This window comes from Saimiri boliviensis, chromosome 9 (assembly GCF_048565385.1).
Source record: "Saimiri boliviensis isolate mSaiBol1 chromosome 9, mSaiBol1.pri, whole genome shotgun sequence".
NCBI classification, from domain to species: domain Eukaryota; kingdom Metazoa; phylum Chordata; class Mammalia; order Primates; family Cebidae; genus Saimiri; species Saimiri boliviensis.
Window position 1 is genome coordinate 82093064 of NC_133457.1, and position 19611 is coordinate 82112674.

The following is a 19611-nucleotide window of genomic DNA, read 5'->3' on the forward strand; positions in this document are numbered from 1 at the left end:
GTTTTGCTCTTGTCCAGTCTTGAGTGCAATGGCGTGATCTCAGCTCACCGCAACTTCCGTGTCCCGGGTTCAAGTGATTCTCCTGCCTCAGCCTCCCAAGTAGCTGAAACTACAGGCATGTGCCACTACACTTGGCTAATTTTGTATTTTTAGTAGAGATGGGGTTTCTCCATATTGGTCAGGCTGGTCTTGAACTCCTAACCTCAGGTGATCCGCCCACCTCAGCCTCCCAAAGTACCCAGCCTCCATTACTTCTTATTCACTGTTAGCTTGATGTTTCAATTGAAACAAGTAGTAACCTAAAATCACATCATAAACTATGCCTGAAAATCCATCAAATCCACTTAAACTGTGATTTTTGACCTGCAAGTCACATTTGAACATTTATACTAAATACTAATTCAATACTAAAACCCTGCCTTTGAAGGGGAGAAGTTGTTCTTCAGAAAGATGACGCTTTGCAATTGCTAAAATAACACACTTATTTTAAAGACGAATTTCTTCTACTAAATGACAACGTATCATTCCTATGCTGAACTTTAATTAGAGTTAAACGTTTCAAACTTAGATATATGGCGATTATTTTTAAAAGTCAATTCCCTTTTTAGGTCACTTGAATTTTTGTTCTACAAAGAAAAAAAAAATCTTTCTGGAACTAAAGTGAACATTTTGGTCTTGGTTAAATGTGTGGCTGGGGGCAGAGAAAAGCCAAATGGCTAAAGCATAATCCTGATGGTTGTACTTATTGCTGAGTGGATATCTAAGTGAAAAGTGTACATATTTTCTAAAAATAACTCTTAACCTTTCATTGCAGAATATCTCAGAATGGAGGAGAGAACACTTCCCCACCTGGCTAGTTCTACCTACTCATATACATGAAAGGACAATGCTGATTTTACACACAATTTGCTTTGTGATAACGTCAACCTGTTTTGCAGGCTCCTAAAAGGAAGGCATGCTCCATTGGCAGGATGATAATTTGATTCAGATGATCCAGGCTTCAAAAACTAGTTTTGTTACTTGCAAAAGTCCTGTATTGGGCTAGGCACTTGACATAGCCTTTGTCTCCTAAAATTTTCCCTAGATACCAGTTACTTATTGTCCCCTGTCTGCCACCTACCCTGCCTCTGCCCCACCATTGAATCTCTGTAATTCTCTGCCCTGCTCTTGGCCCAGGGAGGCCTAATTTAGAGCTTGCAGCACCACAGGTTTCGTAGACAGAGGCCACCAGCAAGAAGACTACAAGACAGATGGGTCTGTGTTGCTATTAGAACAGCTGCAAACAGTTACTTTATGAGTATCTTTGCCACCCCACTTCTCAGGCTATAGACTCCTGGCAAGATGAAAGGAAATGTTGCAGGTGAAGAACATAGCAACGGTCTGTCACAATCAATAAGTGATAGATGCCACCCACTGTTAAAGCCAAAATAAGCAAATGGTATTTGAGGACGGTCCACAGCTAGTTAAGGATTTGACTGGAATACGTGTCACCAGATAAGGTAGCTGTTTCAGTTAGTGTGAAGAAGTGAAAATATTTGGTTCACAGCCATTCCCCACTCCCATCAAGTATTTGTGCATGGCCTGCTCAGCTTACCCAAAACCCTCCCTGACAAAATCCAGGGAAACAGATTTGCTCCTGAAAAGGAACCAGAGTGAAATAAAATCTTCACTCCTCAAAAGAGCTGCAGTCAGCTGGTGGGGGCACAGAGGATGCCATATTTGTCCTGTGCCAAAGGAAGGCAGAACTGTGCCAGCTGGTGACAGTTCTCTGATGACTTGAGGGGAAAAAGTTGCTCTCGATCAGGCCAGTGAGCTGCTCCTTGAAAGTTAAGGATGTGAAAAACAAGATAGAAAGTTTTTGTGAGTTGTTGAATGCTAGATATAAGCAAATACAGGACTTCCTAGTTTTGTTGCACTTGATACAACACTGGGCCAGCTGAGCCACCAGGATCGTAGCTTTAGAAGCGTTGCCCAAGGCTGACAGATGTAATCCCACATCTGATCCTTCACTCAGGTACACGACCAAACTGCAATCCTCACCTGCCCAAAAGAACTAGTCTGGAGTCTGAATGCCTTAAGTCAGTGGTTGTTCTGCGGTTTTAGGATAGCAGCATTAGCATTGCCTGGGAGCTGGCTAAAAATGCAAAATCCAGATTTCCTGAGTCAAAACTCTGAAGGGTGGGGGGCAGGCCATCTGTGTTTTAATAAGCCCCCTAGGTGACTCTGATGCACACTCAAATTTGAGCCTCACTGTCTTAGCACAAATGCCTTAGCCCCAATGCTGTTACTATCAGTTACCACGTGTTTACCACTTATTATGAATCAATCATCTTGCTAAATCCTTTACTTGAATTATCACATTTATTCTTGACAACACCCTTGTGAGGTAAGTACTGCTGGTGCCCCCATATATGGAAGGTAAACTGAGGCTCAGCTAGTTTTCAGAGCATATACAAGGGCCTGCTGCCAATGCCAGAGTCAGAAATGGAATCATGCTGATCTTCCCAATGTTCAGAATCACTTCACTTTACTGTTCTGCCTCTATAACAAATCCAGAAACTCTGTTACAGAGCAAAATGCACTTTTCAAACAGGTACATTTGTTAAAAGATGTGAACCTTTTCTGTAAGACAACTTTGACTGTCCCCAGCTTGCTTGGCGAATCTTTGAGCTGTCCTAACAGGAAACTCCTTGAGTTCTAAGACACGCCCTACTCTCAGGGAAGCACAAAGGGATATTTAGGAGATAAGAAATGGGCTGAGCCAAGGATCCAACAGCCAGATATCTGGCCATCTGGAATGGATCAAACTTACATAGGTTTGGAGTTGCTCAAACAAATGTCCTTTGTGTCTCCACCAAAATATATACGTGTATGTGTGTACATACACACACGCACACATCCACCTCACACGCGTAACAAAATAGACATTATCCATACTTTCATCAGGCATTGGGGAAGAATACAAAATTGAATCTACTTCTTCCCTCCACAAAAAATAAATCACACTGCATCAAAATGAATTAAAAGAAATAATCTTTAAAAAGGCTTATCTATGAATTCCTATATGGAGTGTGCTATTGCCTGCCACTAGGAAGCACCTGTGTCCTTTTCTCTAAACTGATAAACTAACGTCTTTTTTTACCTGGAGGAAGAGAAAATCAACAGACATTGACCTTACAATAATCAATTACTTATTTTCATATTTTAATTTCAGTACACAAAATATCTCAACATAAAGTAAAAAAAAATCCTGCTTCAAAAATTATGTGCTATCATATTTGTGCAACACCAAGCAGAACAAAAGTAAAAGAAATAAAAAGATTTATATCTATCTGTATTTTAGCAATGCTAATCATGGATTTATTTTTATCTGTAATTAACCTGATAATGCCACTTGTATTTTATTTAAATACAACATGTTGTAAAAATTTTAAGTGCAGAAAAATTTTAAATTTTTTTCTGAAATATATCATTTTAAATTTATATACATATACTGGTATTTAGATATAGATATGTGATAGAAATAGCAATCAACAAAAGTACTCTAAAGAAACATACTTTGAGAATTTGCTTACTTGGAAAAAGATGAATTTACATTTATTCCAACACATTCACTAAGTTTATATTTTATGAAATTCTTTTTTTTTTTTTTTTAAGACAGAGATTTGCTCTTGCCACCCAGGCTGGAGTGCAATGGCGTGATCTTGACTCACCGCAACCTTCGCCTCCTGGGTTCAGGCAATACTCCTGCCTCTGCCTTCTCAGTAACTGGGGATTACAGGCACTCAGCACTATCCCCAGCTAATTTTTGTATTTTTAGTAAACACAGGGTTTCATCATGTTGGTCAGGCTGGTCTTGAACTTTGGACCTCAGGTGATCCACCTGCTTTAGCCTCCCAAAGTGCTGGGATTACAGGTGTGAGCCACCCTGTCTGGATTACACTGAATATTTCATCAACAATTAGAGTATTAATACCAAGTGAGGCCATCATAAAACTCTATTTGAGTAATTTAAAAATTCCCAAATAGGCCAGGCACAGTGGTTCATACCTGTAATCCCAGGACATTGGGAGGCTGAAGCAGGTGGATAACAAGGTCAGGAGTTCAAGACCAGCCTGGCCAAGATAGTGAAACTCTGTCTCTACCAAAAATACAAAAATTAGCCAAGTGTGGTAGCAGATGTCTGTAATGCCAGCTATGTGGGAGGCTGAGGCAGGGAATTGCTTGAACCCAGGAAGTGGAGGTTGCAGTGAGCTGAGATCAAGCCACTGCACTTCAGCCTGGGTGACAGAGCGAGACGTTTGTCTCAAAAAAGACAATACCCAAATAGTGAGCTAATGAGTTTATGTTTTCACTTTATTTTCTCACCCTCCTTTAAACGATCATTCCACATGTGTACTTTGCTATCATAGGACAATAACGCGCTTGCTTTGTCTCCCTCAATTAATTCCCCAAAGCTCTTTGAAAGCATTGGGATCTTCTTACATATCTCCATATACCCAGAGTTCCTAGAAAATAGCTTTGCAATTGGTAAGCTTTTAATCAATAAGACTAAGGTGATATTATTTAGCAAGGCTAGGTGGTAAAGTGGACAATTATACCCTTTCTAAGGGGTCAGCCACTCATAAACTCCACACACCTGTCTTCAGTCCAGAATGCTAGTCCAGTGTTTCCTGACTTGACTTCTCAAAGGATAAGTCAGCTGGGCATGGTGGCTCACACCTATAATCCCAGCAGCACTTTGGGAGGCCAAGTCAGGTAGATTACTTGAGGTCAGGAGTTCGAGACAAGGCTGACCAAAATGGTGGAACCCAAGCTCTATTAAAACCCAGCTACTCAGGAGGCTGGGGCAGGAGAATCCCTTGAACCCAGGAGGCAGAGGTTGCAGTAAGCCAAGATCATGCCACTGCACTACAGCCTGGGCAATAGAGCAAGACTCAGTCTCCAAAAAGGAAAAGAAAAACTGCCATTAGGACTTCAAAGAGAAATCTTCCCATTTTTAAATGCTGGCCACACATACTAAATTTCTCTTTAAAACAGGGTTCAGTAAGCTAGATTTGTGCAGGAAAACCAAGTCACTTGAAGGGACACCAGAAATAGCAAATTTAATGCAGGAATTGGGGTTTCCACAAATGATAGGTGAGCCAGAGTGGATAAAGAACAGAAAAGTCACAGTGGAAGTTATGGGAAGGGCAGGCAGAAGGGTGAGAAGGCAGACCCAGAAACCTCAACCTGAAGCAACACCAGAGTGGTGGTTCTCAGTGGCTTATGGGGAACCGCCCTGGAAATTCCCTGGAAAGGTCTCCTCAGTGATTACTGTCTGCAGCAGTCAAGTGAGTGGTTTGCAAGCCAGCAGGAATCCCACATCTGCCACACATTCAGCTGCAACAGACTCCACATCTCTTCTGCCTCCAGCTCCCGTACCGGTTCCCTTCACTGGGAATCTGGACTGAGAACCATTAAGAAAAGGGGACTCTGGGGTATGTGCTTCTTGGTTCCTCTTCACTGCATCCCATAGATGGGAATGATGTCAAATTGACAGCAGACGAGCCTAGCACTGACAGTATAGTACGAGGAAAGGTATCAATGGGCCTCACTCCACTTTCAAGGCACAGTATACCATTTCCAGTTTAGAGGCTGACTGCAGAAACCGTTTGAACAATCTCACCTTCTAACACAAGAAAAGGGAATGAAATGTATCGAAGATACTGTCTCAGGTAACACACGCAATCCTTGATAAGGATCCAATGAACATTTCAACTGGTTGCATCCCCAGTTTTTCTTTCTTCCCTCTCCTCGCCCTCTCTACCTCTCTTCTCCCTTCCTTTCTTCTTTTTGCTCCTTCTTCTTCCTCCTACTCCTCCTTCTCATTCTTCTTTATATTTTAACATCACAAAAACGCCATCTCAGGACTTAGGGGTGAGGAGAGCGGGTGTCAATAAAGGGATAGCACCAAGGTGTTTTGGGGAAAGATAAAACTCTTCTATTATCTGATTGTAATAGTGACTAATTGCACAAAGCTATATGACTAAAAATTCACAGAAGGCGCACCAAAAGGTCACATTTTACCATATGATAATAAAATTGCTGAATGATAATAACCTTAAAACAACAATAAAAAGAAACATATCCTCTTGTAACAAAAGTAGGCATCATCAAAACAACTTAAATTAATGAGATGCATGAACTCAGAGAGATCTACAACTTCTGACTAAACAATACTATCTGGGGTCTTATAGAAAGTCAGGAACATGCAGGAGAAAACATTCAGTGGTAGATACCTTTAAACAAATCAGGAAACATTATCTACTATTGATATTTACATGTTAATCCCCCATGAAGATTAAATAATCCTTTCCAAAACTGTCGGTGTGCATGTTTGCTATATAAGAAGATGGTCCTCACATAGAATTTACTTTATTTAGGAGGAATCAGTCAAATGCTCTTAACTCCAATTATTATTGTAAAAAACAGAAACTGAAATTATAGTAGAAATAAAATACATTTTGGCAAAGATAGCTCTGATTGGGAAGTAATATATCAACCACTATGATGCGATAATTAAGTAGACTGAAAAAACTCTAACGCAAAAACAGCTTGTAAACAAATTTAAAAAAATTAAATAGCCTTGCTTTTCCTACCTGTCCATTGACTTGGAAAAAAATTCACCAGATTAAAAAAATGAAAAAGAGTACATACTATAAAATTTAAATAAAAATGTATACTGCTCAACTTGCTTAAATGTAGACATCTAATATACTTAAAGTTGCTTTTAATTATTCTCTCACTTACGATAACACTGTCTCATCAATCGCCTGCAAGCCTTTCTCGCTACACATCACAAATATCTGGTCAAAATTCAAGAACCGGTTGGTGTAGACAAAGACTTTCAATTCTTCAAGTCTGCCTTAGACTCACACTTGAGCACTTTTCAACTGTCTCTCTTCAGAATGTCAGTGATTAGCATGCAAAAGGTTTATTTAATTTCATTATTTCTTTTCAGGGAAAAGAGGTTAGAAACAGCTGTCATTCAGGTGATGAATACAAGCTTCCAGGCTTTGAAACAGCAGGTAAAATAGTTGAGGTTGGAATTAATTAGCATTTAGAAATCACCCACACTGGATTGTACCCTGGCAAGGAAATGGCTGTCCATCTTTGCAAATTATTTTATCTGTTAAAGTAGTCAGGATAGAAGGCACAGTGGAAAGATAAAGTGAGACGCTTGAACATTCAGAAACAAACACATAAAATAGTTTTCTACTCTTTTTAAAAATGTAGGCTTATATGCATAAATCTAAGATGTGACATTCAGTCTGCTGTCATGCCTGAGCATACCATAAGCCTTTTAAAAACCACATTCAGGGGCTTATGATGATTTCCAGCAGACATGTGACATTCAACGTTAACATTCATGAAGCTGTCACCAATGCTGACCCACACAACGGCTCTGCAGCCACTTGATTTGTTACACGTTCAGAAAGAAAGAATATTTTCTAAAAGGAATCTCTCCCTGACCACAAATTCTCTTTGGTTTAGGTTTCATCAAGGTGATACACCTCGGAGCACACCCAAATATCTGAAGAAGAAAAAGCAGGAGGAGGAAGAGGAGAAGAAGGAGGAGAAGAAAAAGAAGAAGAAAAAAGGAGGAGAAGGAGAAAGAAGAGGAAGAAAAGGAGGAGGAGGAGCAGGGGGGCGGCAACTGTTCTATTTCAGAATTACACGTATGTCCTAACATGCTGACATTTAAGAAAAGTCATTTTAATTTATATATGACATTTAATATATATGAGGAACATATTTTAAAAGCAGAAAATGATAGATATCAGATATTTAATGATAGATAATAAGTGACCACCTGGCAGGCTTGAAAAGCAAGAAAAAAGCAACACACTGTTAAGAGTGCCTACAGAAGATCAGAATGTCGACTGGGCGCATGGGGCATGCACCTGTAATCTCAGCACTTCGGGAGGCTGAGGAAGGTGGATGGCTTGATTTGTTATAAATCATGGAAGAAAGAATACTTTCTAGAAGAAATCTCTCTCCCTGACCACATATTCTGTTTGGTTTAGTTTTGCTTTGAGACAGTCACTCAGGCTCGGGTGCAGGGGCATGATCTTGGCTCACTGCAACCTCTGCCTCTTCGGCTCAGGTGATCTCCTGCCTCAGCTTCCTGAATAGCTGGGATTACAGGCACATGCCACCATGCCTGGCTAATTTTTGTATTTTTACTAAATCTGAGGTTTTATCATGTTGGCCAGGCCAGTCCTGAACTCCTGGCCTCAAGTGATCAACTGATCTTGGCCTCCCAAAATGCCAAAATGCTAGAATTACAGTATGAGTCACTGTGCCCAGCCTGGTTTATGTTTTATCAAGGTAACACTCAAGCACTTTTCAAATGTTCAACATGACTCATCATCAGAGAAATGCAAATCAAAACCACAATAATATATCCTCTTACCCCAGTTAAAATGGCTGTTATCAAAAAGACAGGGATAATGGATGCTGAGAAGAATACAGAGAAAGGGGAACCCTTATACATTGTTGGTAGAAATGTAAATTGGTACATCCACTCTGGAAAACAGTATGGAGGTTCTTGAAAAAATTAACAATAGAACTGCTATGTGATCTAGCAATTCCAGTACTAGGCATATATCCAGAAGAAAGGAAGTAAATATAATGAAGAGGCATCTGCACTCCCATGTTCATTGCAGCACTATTCACAATAGTCAAAATATGGAATCAACTGAAGTGCCTATCAATTAATGACTGGATAAATAAAATATGGTATATGCATGCAACTGAACATTATTCATCCAATAAAAAAGAATGTGTCATCTGCAGCAATATGGATGGAACTGGAGGTTACTGTGTTAAGTGAAATAAGCCAAGCATAGAAAGACAAATATCACATGCTAACAATCAAACATGGGAGCTAAAAGGTGGATCTCATGAAGATAGGGTAGACTGGTGATTAGTAGAGGCTAGGAAGGGTAAGGGGATGGGAGGATGAATTGAGGCTGATTAATGGGTACAAATACACAGCTTGACAGAAGAAATAAGACCTTGTGATTCATACATCAATAGAATGACTACAGTTTACAATAATTTATTACATGTTTTTAAATAGTTAAAAGAATTTGAATGTTTCTAGCACTAAAAAGACAAAAAGACAAATATTTAAGATTATATGTCTCTCCCGATTACACTGATTTGTTCTTCACAAATTATATGAATGTATTAGATTATGACATGTACCTCGAAGAAATAAACTTACCTCATTATTATTGCCTGGAAAGTAAATGTCAAAACACTGGACCCAAACTGGACCACAGTCTGAGAATTTTGTGACTAAGTCTTTGTTTTGATAATGTAAGAGATGACTGATTCCCCATTACTCATAAGAATATTTTTTGAGACTCAGAAGTAATTATGCAACAAAGCATTTCACACAAGGCAGGAAGAATGGATCTCCGTAGGCCCAAGTGAAATCAAACTTTGCCCTACAACCACTACCACCACCATCTTTCCTCCTCTGCCTGCACACTCATGCCCTACCACCTTTTCTACTGCCTTCACCAAGTACCTGCACTTCCACTCCCAGACCTTCCCATCTCGGCCTATGCTACCTCCATCGTCCCATGTCAGAGTCCTGCTCTTCTGCACCCACCAACACAACCTCCACACTCTCCTGACCTCCCACACTGGCTTGGTCCTGACCACCTCTACCTCTTTCAGCAGTTTCCATTTCATCTTGTTTCCAATGTATTTGCTTAGCCTACCTTCCTTTACTTGCCTAAAGCTTCCTTTAGCAGCCTCCTTACAAAATACAAAATAGCAGCCTGTATCTTTCTACTTCCTTCTGTCCCTATCTTAGTGATTGCCGTAATAACTCCATAGTTAAATCTAAACAAGTTTTCCTCTCCCTCTCCTCACCAGCTCACATGGAGAAAAGCATGGGTGCTCTGGCTATTCACAGAAGTACATGCTTTTTCACTGACTCCTACTTACAACTTTCCGTGGATTTTGATTCTTGGTCATTCTCAGTCTCTTATCTAAACACAGGTGCCAGGCACAGGTGAATTTACCATGGAACCAATCAGTTTGAAGCTCCTGGGCCCTTCACTTGCATGAGTGGGGCCACAGCAATATTTTATTTGGAATTTTTTTTTAAAGGACCTTTAAAATTGTAAAAGCTTCAGATTCCATAAAACCTGGATCAGCTCCTGGAAGAGAGAGAGCTACAAAGATTTACTAGTTGCTTTGATTTATCAGCAGTTTTCATGTATTTATTTTATTCTAATCTATTACAGGCATATATAAATATGGGCTGGCTAAAAGCTTGTGGGGAGGGGACAGAGAAACATTTTCAGCAGCCATCTGAAGAGGTAGTTTATGGGACCCAGAGCAGATGGAAGTATCTCTTTGCTGGTCAGCATAAAATCAATAAGGACAAGTCACTCTGAAATGAGCTCGCTGCATTACTGAATTCTGAAGTTTCTTTCCTATATCAGGGCACTTTCACTTGCTGTTGCTTCTGCCTCAAATGCTCTTCTCCTGGATGTCTGCAAGACTGGCTCCTTTCTGACCTTCAGTTTTCAACTCCTAGGTACCCTTTGAGAGGCCCTCCCAGCAATGGCCTCCATCCCAACTACTCCTTACAGTTCACCATATCCCTTCATTTGCATTTTTTTTCTTTTTTTTAAGAGATGGGATCTTGCATGTTGGCCAAACTGGTCTTGAACTCCTGAGCTCAAGCAATCCTCCCACCTTAGCCTCTCAAAGTGCTGGGATTACAGGTGTGAGCCACCATGCCCGGTACCATTTGTTTTCTTTATGCCACATACCCATATTAAAAATATTTTTTGTGGGGTGGGGCATCAAAGTTCATATCCCAGTGTCCTTTGAATCTACTTCCTTTTTCCTTCTTTCCGGAGTTCAAGATGTCAAAGCAAGGACGTGGTGGGTCCTCTGGTGTGAAATTCCCGATTTCCTCGGGTTTTCCGGTAGGAGTGGTAATCAACCGTGCTGACAACAAAGGAGTCAAAAACCTGTGTATCATCTCTGTGAAGGGGATCAAGGGACAGCTGAACAGACTTCCCGCTGCTGTTGTGGGTGACGTGGTGATGGCCACAGTCAAGAAAGGCAAACCAGAGCTTAGAAAAAAGGTACATCCAGCAGTGGTCATTCGACAACGAAAGTCATACCGGAGAAAAGATGGCGCGTTTCTTTATTCTGAAGACAATGCAGGGGTCACAGTGAACAATAAAGGCAAGATGAAAGGTTCTGCTATTATAGGACCAGTAGCAAAGGAGTGTGCAGACCTGTGGACCCAGATTGCATCCAATGCTGGCAGCAATGCATGATTCTCCAGTATATTTGTAAAAAATAAAAAACTTTAAAACCAAAAAAAAAGCAAAGACCTGGAACCAACCCAAATGCCCATTGATGATAGACTGGACAGGGAAAATGTGGCACATATACACCATGGAATATTATGCAGCCATCAAAAATGATGAGTTTGTATCCTTTGTAGGGACATGGATGAACCTGGAAACCAACATTCTCAGCAAACTGACACAAGAACAGAAAATCAAACACCGCATGTTCTCATTCATAGGCGGGTGTTGAACAATGAGAACACATGGACACAGGGAGGGGAGCATCGCACACTGGGGTCTGTGGAGGTGGGGAATAGGTGAGGGACAGCAGGGGGTGGGGTGTTGGGGAGAGATAGCATGGGGAAAAATGCCAGATATAGGTGATGGGGAGGAAGGCATCAAATCACACTGCCACGTGTGTACCTAGGCAACAATCTTGCATGTTCTTCACATGTACCCCCAAACCTAAAATGCAATAAAAATTTAAAAAATAAAAAATAAAAAAAATTTTTTTGCACCCTTTATTTACTTTTTGAATGTCTGCATGCCCCACTGAAAGGTAAGCACAAGAGGGCAGGGACCTCAGCTGTCTTGTACACTATGGTATCCCTAAGGCCTGGAATGTGCTTGGTTCCTAGAACAATTAGTACTTCTGGAAGAAAGAAAACAAGGAAGAATGGGTGAGTAGGTTTGATGGATATGATTCAAATCCAGTAAAATATTTTCAGAGTCTATCATAATATCCTAGCACAACATAGAGAAAATACAAATAGTAAAATTAATGCAAAAAGTCAAACAATCACATGTACATAAGATTACTGGTAAATCTAGAGTCTGGGAACATCTTCGCGCTAGAAGACTGGAAGGATTTGACATGCTCCCTTCAATGATAGCAGTTCCCTTGTAGTAGTGAGAAGATTCCAGAATGAGGCTTGGCCAACCCAGGAAGAGGTAATGAAATTCAGAAAAGCTCCCTAGGCAATCCCAGCATTCCACTCTACACTCCCGAATCTAGTCCCAGTGGGATAGCCACGAGTTTCTGGACAAAGATAAATTCTAAAACGGTATCTAGCACAAGCCTTGTGTTGAAGTGGTTATATCAAGGGATACCCAATACTTGAGTTTTCATTGGCTACATTAGGGTTGCCTGAGAAACTAAATACAACAAAAAACGTATAGAAACTCCTGAGCCTTACCTGAGATTCACTAAACCTCTGGGGTAGGCCTGAAAAATTAGTACTCTAAGATCTTTCCAGGATATTCTGAGATGCAGCTACTAGATTGGAGGACTGCTGTGTTGAATGAGGGAACTAGAAATCAAGAAGACCTTAACAGGCTTGAGTAATGTGCCAAAAAAGGCAGGATACATTTGATGCTAGAGTTTCATATTCTCAGAATCTTCCTAAGGTATCGAAGAACCTGAACAAGGATTTAATGAACAAGGATTTAAATCTTTCAATGGAAAAACTTTTTCTGAAGGAAGCGGGGTGTGTGGGGGTGTGTGTGTGTGTGTGTCTGTGTGTGTGTGTGTGGAAGGGGTGTGTGTGTGGAAGGGGGTGTGTGTGTATTCTGAAGGAAAGTGTGTGTGTGTGTGTGTGTGTGTGTGTGTGTGAAATACAGGATTGGAAAAACTGTGTCAAATATCTTTCTTTGGTCCACTCAGTTCGATCCCCATTTTTCACCCTGTTCTGCAACTGGAGGCTGACCTTTATGGACTTCATCAATGGTGTCCCTCACCCTCTGGTATCCAGTAGGCCAAGAAGGAGTCCCATCAGGAGAGTGGAGGAAGAGAGAAGAGTGCACTCTGGGTACTTATTCCCTCAGCCCTCTCCACTGGAGGTCTGTCTTCAACTGGATGTCACAGTCCCTCTACATATTTGTCCTCCTCCAGAGAGTCCCTTTGTTAAACCTTTTATTTTCTTATTTTGTTAATATTATTATTTTAGAGACAGAGTCTTGCTCTGTCCCCCAGCCTAGAGTGCAGTGGCACAATCTCGGTCACTGCAACCTCCACCTCCTGAGTTCAAGCGATTCATCTGCCTCAGCCTCTTGAGTAGCTGGGATCACAGGTGCAGGCCACCATGCCCAGCTAATTTTTGTATTTTTAGTAGAGACAAGTTTTCGCCATGTTGGCCAGGCTGGTCTCAAACTCCTAACCTCAAGTGATCCACCCGCCTCAGCCTCCCAAAGTGCTGGGATTACAGCATGAGCCACCGTGTCCAGCCCGTTAAAACTTTTCTGATGTTTTTTTTTCTCATTTGGATGTGTTAATTGTTTTTGCTGAGACCACGACTGATGGTCTAATCTCATAGGAAGATGGGTTGAAGGTGCATAGAATTACGGCTTCAAGGCTGCTTGTATAAAAGAGCAGCTATGCTGCTGCTCTCATTATGCCCGCACAAAATGAGAACGTGGCCTTCTTCTGTTGCTTTATTATGCATCTAGAATAGGGGTGATAGTCCCATGGCTCTCCATACAAATCTTGTCTCATCAGGTATTTATGTCCATTTTCTAAGAAACATTGATATCCTAGAAGGGCCAGAAGGGCAGACAGATGGCTGGTTAGATAGTTAAATATCTGAGCTCATTCGTCTTGGTAAACTCTTTGACGTGCTGCAGGAGGCACCAGTGCATGGGGGCATAGGCGGAAACTCTGCGGACCAGATGGCCTGGAATTAAGTCCCGGCTCTACCCACTTACCAGTTGTGCAACTTAACAGGTTATTTAACCTCTCTGAGTTCCTGAACTGTTTCCTTCACTGTAAAGTAAAAAAAAATAATAATAATGCCTCTCTCATAGGTTATTATTATTGAATGAGTGATCACCTATAAGGCATTTAAAACCATCCCTAGAACAAATTAAATGTTTTAAATAAACAGAAACAAAAATTCCAGTCCTCATTGTGCAAATTTAAGAGTAAACCATCACCTTCAATAAATGACAAGTGCCTTATTTTTTTCTAGAAATAGTAAGTTATTTTAAGTGGCGATTTTCTGCAGATATTAATTTTAGTCTACAAAGAGCCATTAAAGTTGAATTAAAGCATTAAAATGAAAGCTTGAGGCACTGAATGATTTATTCCAAGAGAAACACTACTTTTATTTTTTATTTTTTTGAGTCAGGGTCTCACTCTGTCACCCAGGTGGGAGTGCAGTGGCATGAACATGGCTCATCGCAGCCTCAATCTCCTGGGCTCAAGTGATCTTCCCACATCATCTTTTATCTTTTGTAGATCCGAGTTCTCTCTATGTTGCCCAGGCTGATCTCAAACTCTTGGACTCAACTGATCTTCCCACCTTGGCCTCCCAAAGTGCTGAGATTATACACCTGAGCCATGACACCTGGTTAGAAACTTTAAAAATATATCTTAAGAGTTTAAATTCTAATATTTTATATCTGTGCTAAGATTCAGAGAACGCAATTTGAAAGAGCCAATCCCAGCATTTTAATTATCCTTCCCATTCTCTTCCTATCCTCTTGTCACAGATAATGATAGCATATTATCTGCTTCTATGAGTGTAAGAATTTTGAATAAGACCTCAATATTATCCAAAAAGTACAATAATCCCCAGTATGTTAAAAGAAATTTTGTGTTAAAGCCCAGGTTTCAAAAGCCATAAAGCATGATGTTGACAACCCTGACAATGTCTCAGGAAAAGGTTTTTTTTGTTTGTTTATTTAAAAAAGGTTACGTTAGAAGAGTTTTTCTCTGAAAATTCCATTTCCTTAATACTTATTTTTAAATATCAACACTATATTTTCTTCATACAAAAGAAAAAAAAAAGACATCCTGGCATCATATTATCCTGTTGCCAGAAATTAGTTATATAATTATCCAACTTTCATCAGCACAGCATTCTCTCCGCCACTTAAATTTCAACTTTAAATGGTCCTTCAAGATCACTTGGAATTTGAGTATGTATGAAATGGAAGTGTTTGTATGGACTTCCATCTGCAAAGAAGAAAGACGGGTAACTTTTAACAGGTTTTTTGTGTTGCAGAAGAAGGGAGGGAAAGAGAGATGTGGCTCTGGAGAGAAACCGTCAAAGGAGCTGGGTAATGCTCAAGGCTGGGCTTTTCACCTGAGCCCAGGGCAGGTCTCCTTGCTTAGCTGAAAGTGAGTGTCACCACTGTGCCTTCAGCTCATTTCCATTCACTGGAAGAATGACTCTAAATTAGAAACTCTCAGCTGTGGGCAATGGCTGCAAAACCTCTGACAAGAACTCCCAGCAACTCCCTTCTCTCAAGCAAGTGAGGAAGGTTATATAAGTCATAGAGAGTTTGCCCACATAGAACCAGGGGAAGGGCCAGTGCCAGGAACTTTCTCTATCATGCTTCCTTTATGTCCTTCCAGGCAGGTAAAACCCTAGATATATTAACTGTTTTCTGGTTTGCTTGGTTGATTATTTTAAGAGACAGGGTCTCACTCTGTTGCTCAGGCTAGAGTGCGGCGGTACAATCATAGCTCACTGCAGCCTCGGACTCCTGGGCTCAAGTGATCCTCCTAGTTCAGCTTCCTAAATAGCTGGGACTACAGGCACGTGCATGTGTCATCATACTCAGCTAATTTTTTTTTTTTTAAAGACATGGTCTTGTTATGTTGCCCAGACTAGTCCTGAACTCTTAGCCTCAAATGATCTTCCCATCTCAGCCTCCCAAAGCACTGGGATTTCAGGCCAGGTATAAGCCACCATACCTGACCTTTTGATTTTTTAAATCAGGGATATATAAATGATTTAAAGCTATGTGGAAAGTATTATATTTATTATTTCATGTATGTTTATTTTTTAAAAATTAATTGAAGTCCACTTAAAACTTCCCAATGTTTACCAAAATGCATCATCAAGCTTTTTAGAGGAAAATCATGCTGTGAGTCTGTATGGCAGACGTACCTGACAGCAATAACTCAAACATACCCTGAGAAAATCCAGGAGTGGTCAAGCTGGAGATTCACTCCTTATCTACAAAGAACATCTGAACCCCTGGCCCATTATTTGGAATGCAGACTATACAGGAATCAGGGGCCTTTTGTTTTGGGTTAAAGGGAGGTTGCTTGGTGAAGACTATTAAGAGAAAATGCTATATAATCTGCATGCTTTTTACAAATGCTAATGGTTTTCCTGTCCAGTTTCCCGCTCCTGGAATGCTCTGTATGTAAGTCCTCTATAAACCTCATGTCTCATTCGCTGGCTCTGGGTCTCTTCCTGAGTTATCCCTGCTGAAATCAATAGGGGTCTGGTAGGACAATATCTACATATGTTTTCTGGTTGCTTCCTAAATTTTATTCTGAATAAGAAAACGTTCATAATTCTACTAGAACAAGGACAATTTTTTTTAAAGATGGGGTCTCACTATGTTGCCCAGGCTGGCCTTGAATTTCTAGGCTCAATTGATCCTCCTGCATGAGCCTCCTGGGAAACTGGGACTACAGATATAAGCCAACATGCCTGGCGTTTTTTGTTTTTGTTTTTGTTTTTTTTAACTTAAAAAAAATTGCAGCAAATTTTAAAACATCTTTTACTTAAACAATTTTTTGCCATGGTTCCTTTAAATGAATGAAAACATGGGAACAGGAGCTAGAATTTTTTTTTTTTTTTTTTAAAGACAGGATCTCCCTATGTTTCCTGGGCTGGCTTGCACTCCTGACCGAAGTGATTCTCTGGCCCTGGCCTCCCAAAGTTCTGGTATTATAGGCATGAGCCACTGTGCGCAGCCCAAATGTTTAATACCGTTATTGAGTACCAGATCTGAGAAGGTGTCATGGCAGGCACTTGACATGAACCATCTCAATCTCTCAACAATGTTAGGTGCCTGTGACATACTGAATTTATAGATGAAATGCTAAGGTATAGAGAAGTCAAGTAGTGTGCCTGAGACCTCACAGCTCAGAAATGGAGGAAGTCAAACGTGGATAGTTGTCCAGAGTTGACACCACTGTTAATATACGTGTTTTACCCTCTACTTCCCATTTTTCCCTACGTAAGAACTCAACTCTGGGTTTTGATAACTGGTGAAAGATCATTCCATACTGACAACAAAGTCTGAGAAAGCAAGAAATGTGCAGTTATGTTTACTTATATATAAATTTACTTTTTTTTTTTTTTTTTTTTGAGACAGAGTTTTGCTCTTGTTACCCAGGCTGGAGTGCAATGGCGCGATCTCGGCTCACCGCAACCTCCGCCTCCTGGGTTCAGGCATTTCTCCTGCCTCAGCCTCCTGAGTAGCTGGGATTACAGGCACACACCACCACGCCCAGCTAATTTTCAGTATTTTTAGTAGAGACGGGGTTTCACCATGTTGACCAGGATGGTCTCGATCTCTTGACCTCGTGATCCACCCGCCTCGGCCTCCCAAAGTGCTGGGATTACAGGCTTGAGCCACCGCGCCCGGCCATAAATTTACTTTTTTATAAAGTACTTATTGATTGTGAGTTAATTCAAAATATACACTTGGCCTCTGCCCTGGTTCCTGACACAGAACACGTAAAACTCATGTAAATTCCTAAGTGATAGGGGTGACTGGAGCATCTTTTAGTTCATGACACAAGAGCTTCTAAAACACTTGGAATTCTCCAAGTGATAGGGGTGAGAAGAGCATCTTCTGTTACTCATAATAAGCCCCTTTCAACCATACCTGAGTTTAGGTTAATAAGGTGACTCAAGAATGGGAGCCCCTTGCCGGACGAACCAACCATGTGATTTAAAGGTTGGAATTTTCAGCTCCTCTCTCCCACCTTCAGGATGGGGAGAAGGGCTGGCGATGAGTCCAGTCACCAACGGCCCATGATGTCATCAATCACACCTACGTAATGAAACCCCCACAAAAAAAACTCTAAATAAAGGAGTTCCGAGAGCTGCTGGGTTGGTGATCACATGGAAGTGTGGGGAGGGTGGCAGGCCCAGAGAGGACATGGATTCCCCATGGCCCTTCCCACATACCTCATTCTTTCCTTTGGCTGTTCCTGAGTTGTGCCCTTTGTCATAAACTGACAGTGGTAAGTCAAATGCTTTCCTGAGTCCTGTGAGTCATTCTAGTAAATTATTCAACCCAAGGAAGGAGTTGTGAGAAACCTCTGATTTATAACCTGTCAGAAGTATAGGAAGCCCAGGCTTATAATTAGCATCTGAAGTGGAAGCATTCTGTGGGACTGATTCCTTAAACTGTGGGGTCTGTGCTAATTCCAGAATAGAATTAGATTATAGGACACCTAGTTGGAATGAGAACTGTAATGTGTGGAAAATCCACACATTTAGTATCAGAAGTGTTATGAGAGTAGAGAAATGTTTTCCTTTGCTGATAAATATAAAAAGTCAAAAATTAATTAGTTTATCTCATTTTAAGGTCCTTCATAAACCTCCCTTGCTTTTCCCTTAAGGGGACAAAAGAGTAGCGCAAACTAAACAAAAACATGCTTACAGTGTAAGCAACAAAGATGGCTGGCGGCAACTAATGGAAAGCTAGTGATTAAGAACAGGAGAAGTACTTTTTTTTTTTTTTTTTTTTGAGAGGTCGTCTCTTTCGCCGAGGCTGGAGTGCAATGGCACAAACTCGGCTCACTGCAACCTTTGCCTTCCAGGTTCAAGCAATTCTCCTGTCTCAGCATCCAGAGTAGCTGGGACTACAGGCACCCACGACCACGCCCAGCTAAGTTGTGTATTTTTAGTAGGGACAGGGTTCCACCATGTTGGTCAGGCTGGTCTCTAACTCCCAACCTCAGGTGATCTGCCCGCCTTGGCCTCCCAAAGTGCTGGGATTACAGGCATGAACCACTGCACCTGGCCTAGGAAGAGTGCTCTTAAAGTACTTTTAGCCATGAAAATAATGTTGAAGTCATTGGTTGCATATACTTCAAATTCAGTTTTGTCAACAAAATGGACAGCTTCTAGTGAATTTGAGACAACGTGGGTTGGGAATGTAGCCTATATTATATGATTTTCCACAGCTGTTTCATGGAGATATCCTTCAGAGCATGGCCTCAGCTAGCATGTGGCATCATGTACATGCTTCATAGAGGATGATGAAGACTTAGGACCTATGCTTTGGTATCAAGCACCTTTGACACATTCCCCATCTGGCAGGCAGGGAACCTGAGTTTCAATCTCAGCATTGATATTAACCAGCTATGTTATTTTTTTGGCAAATTCCTTACCTCACTACTTCCTTTGGCTTCCTCTAAGTCAGAACAGTTAACCCTTAAACACCTTCCGGCACTAAACATATCTTTCAAATCACT

At 40.9% G+C, this 19611-nt stretch overlaps 1 protein-coding gene and 1 pseudogene across 1 annotated transcript in view; one reads left to right on the top strand and one right to left on the bottom strand.

Moving 5' to 3' along the window:
- The window catches only part of MACROD2 (mono-ADP ribosylhydrolase 2), a 2026697-nt gene that overhangs the window by 1081274 nt on the left and 925812 nt on the right, over positions 1-19611 (bottom strand). The gene's annotated exons all lie outside the window — the stretch shown is intronic.
- On the top strand, positions 10941-11363 carry LOC120367871 (large ribosomal subunit protein uL14 pseudogene; annotated as a pseudogene).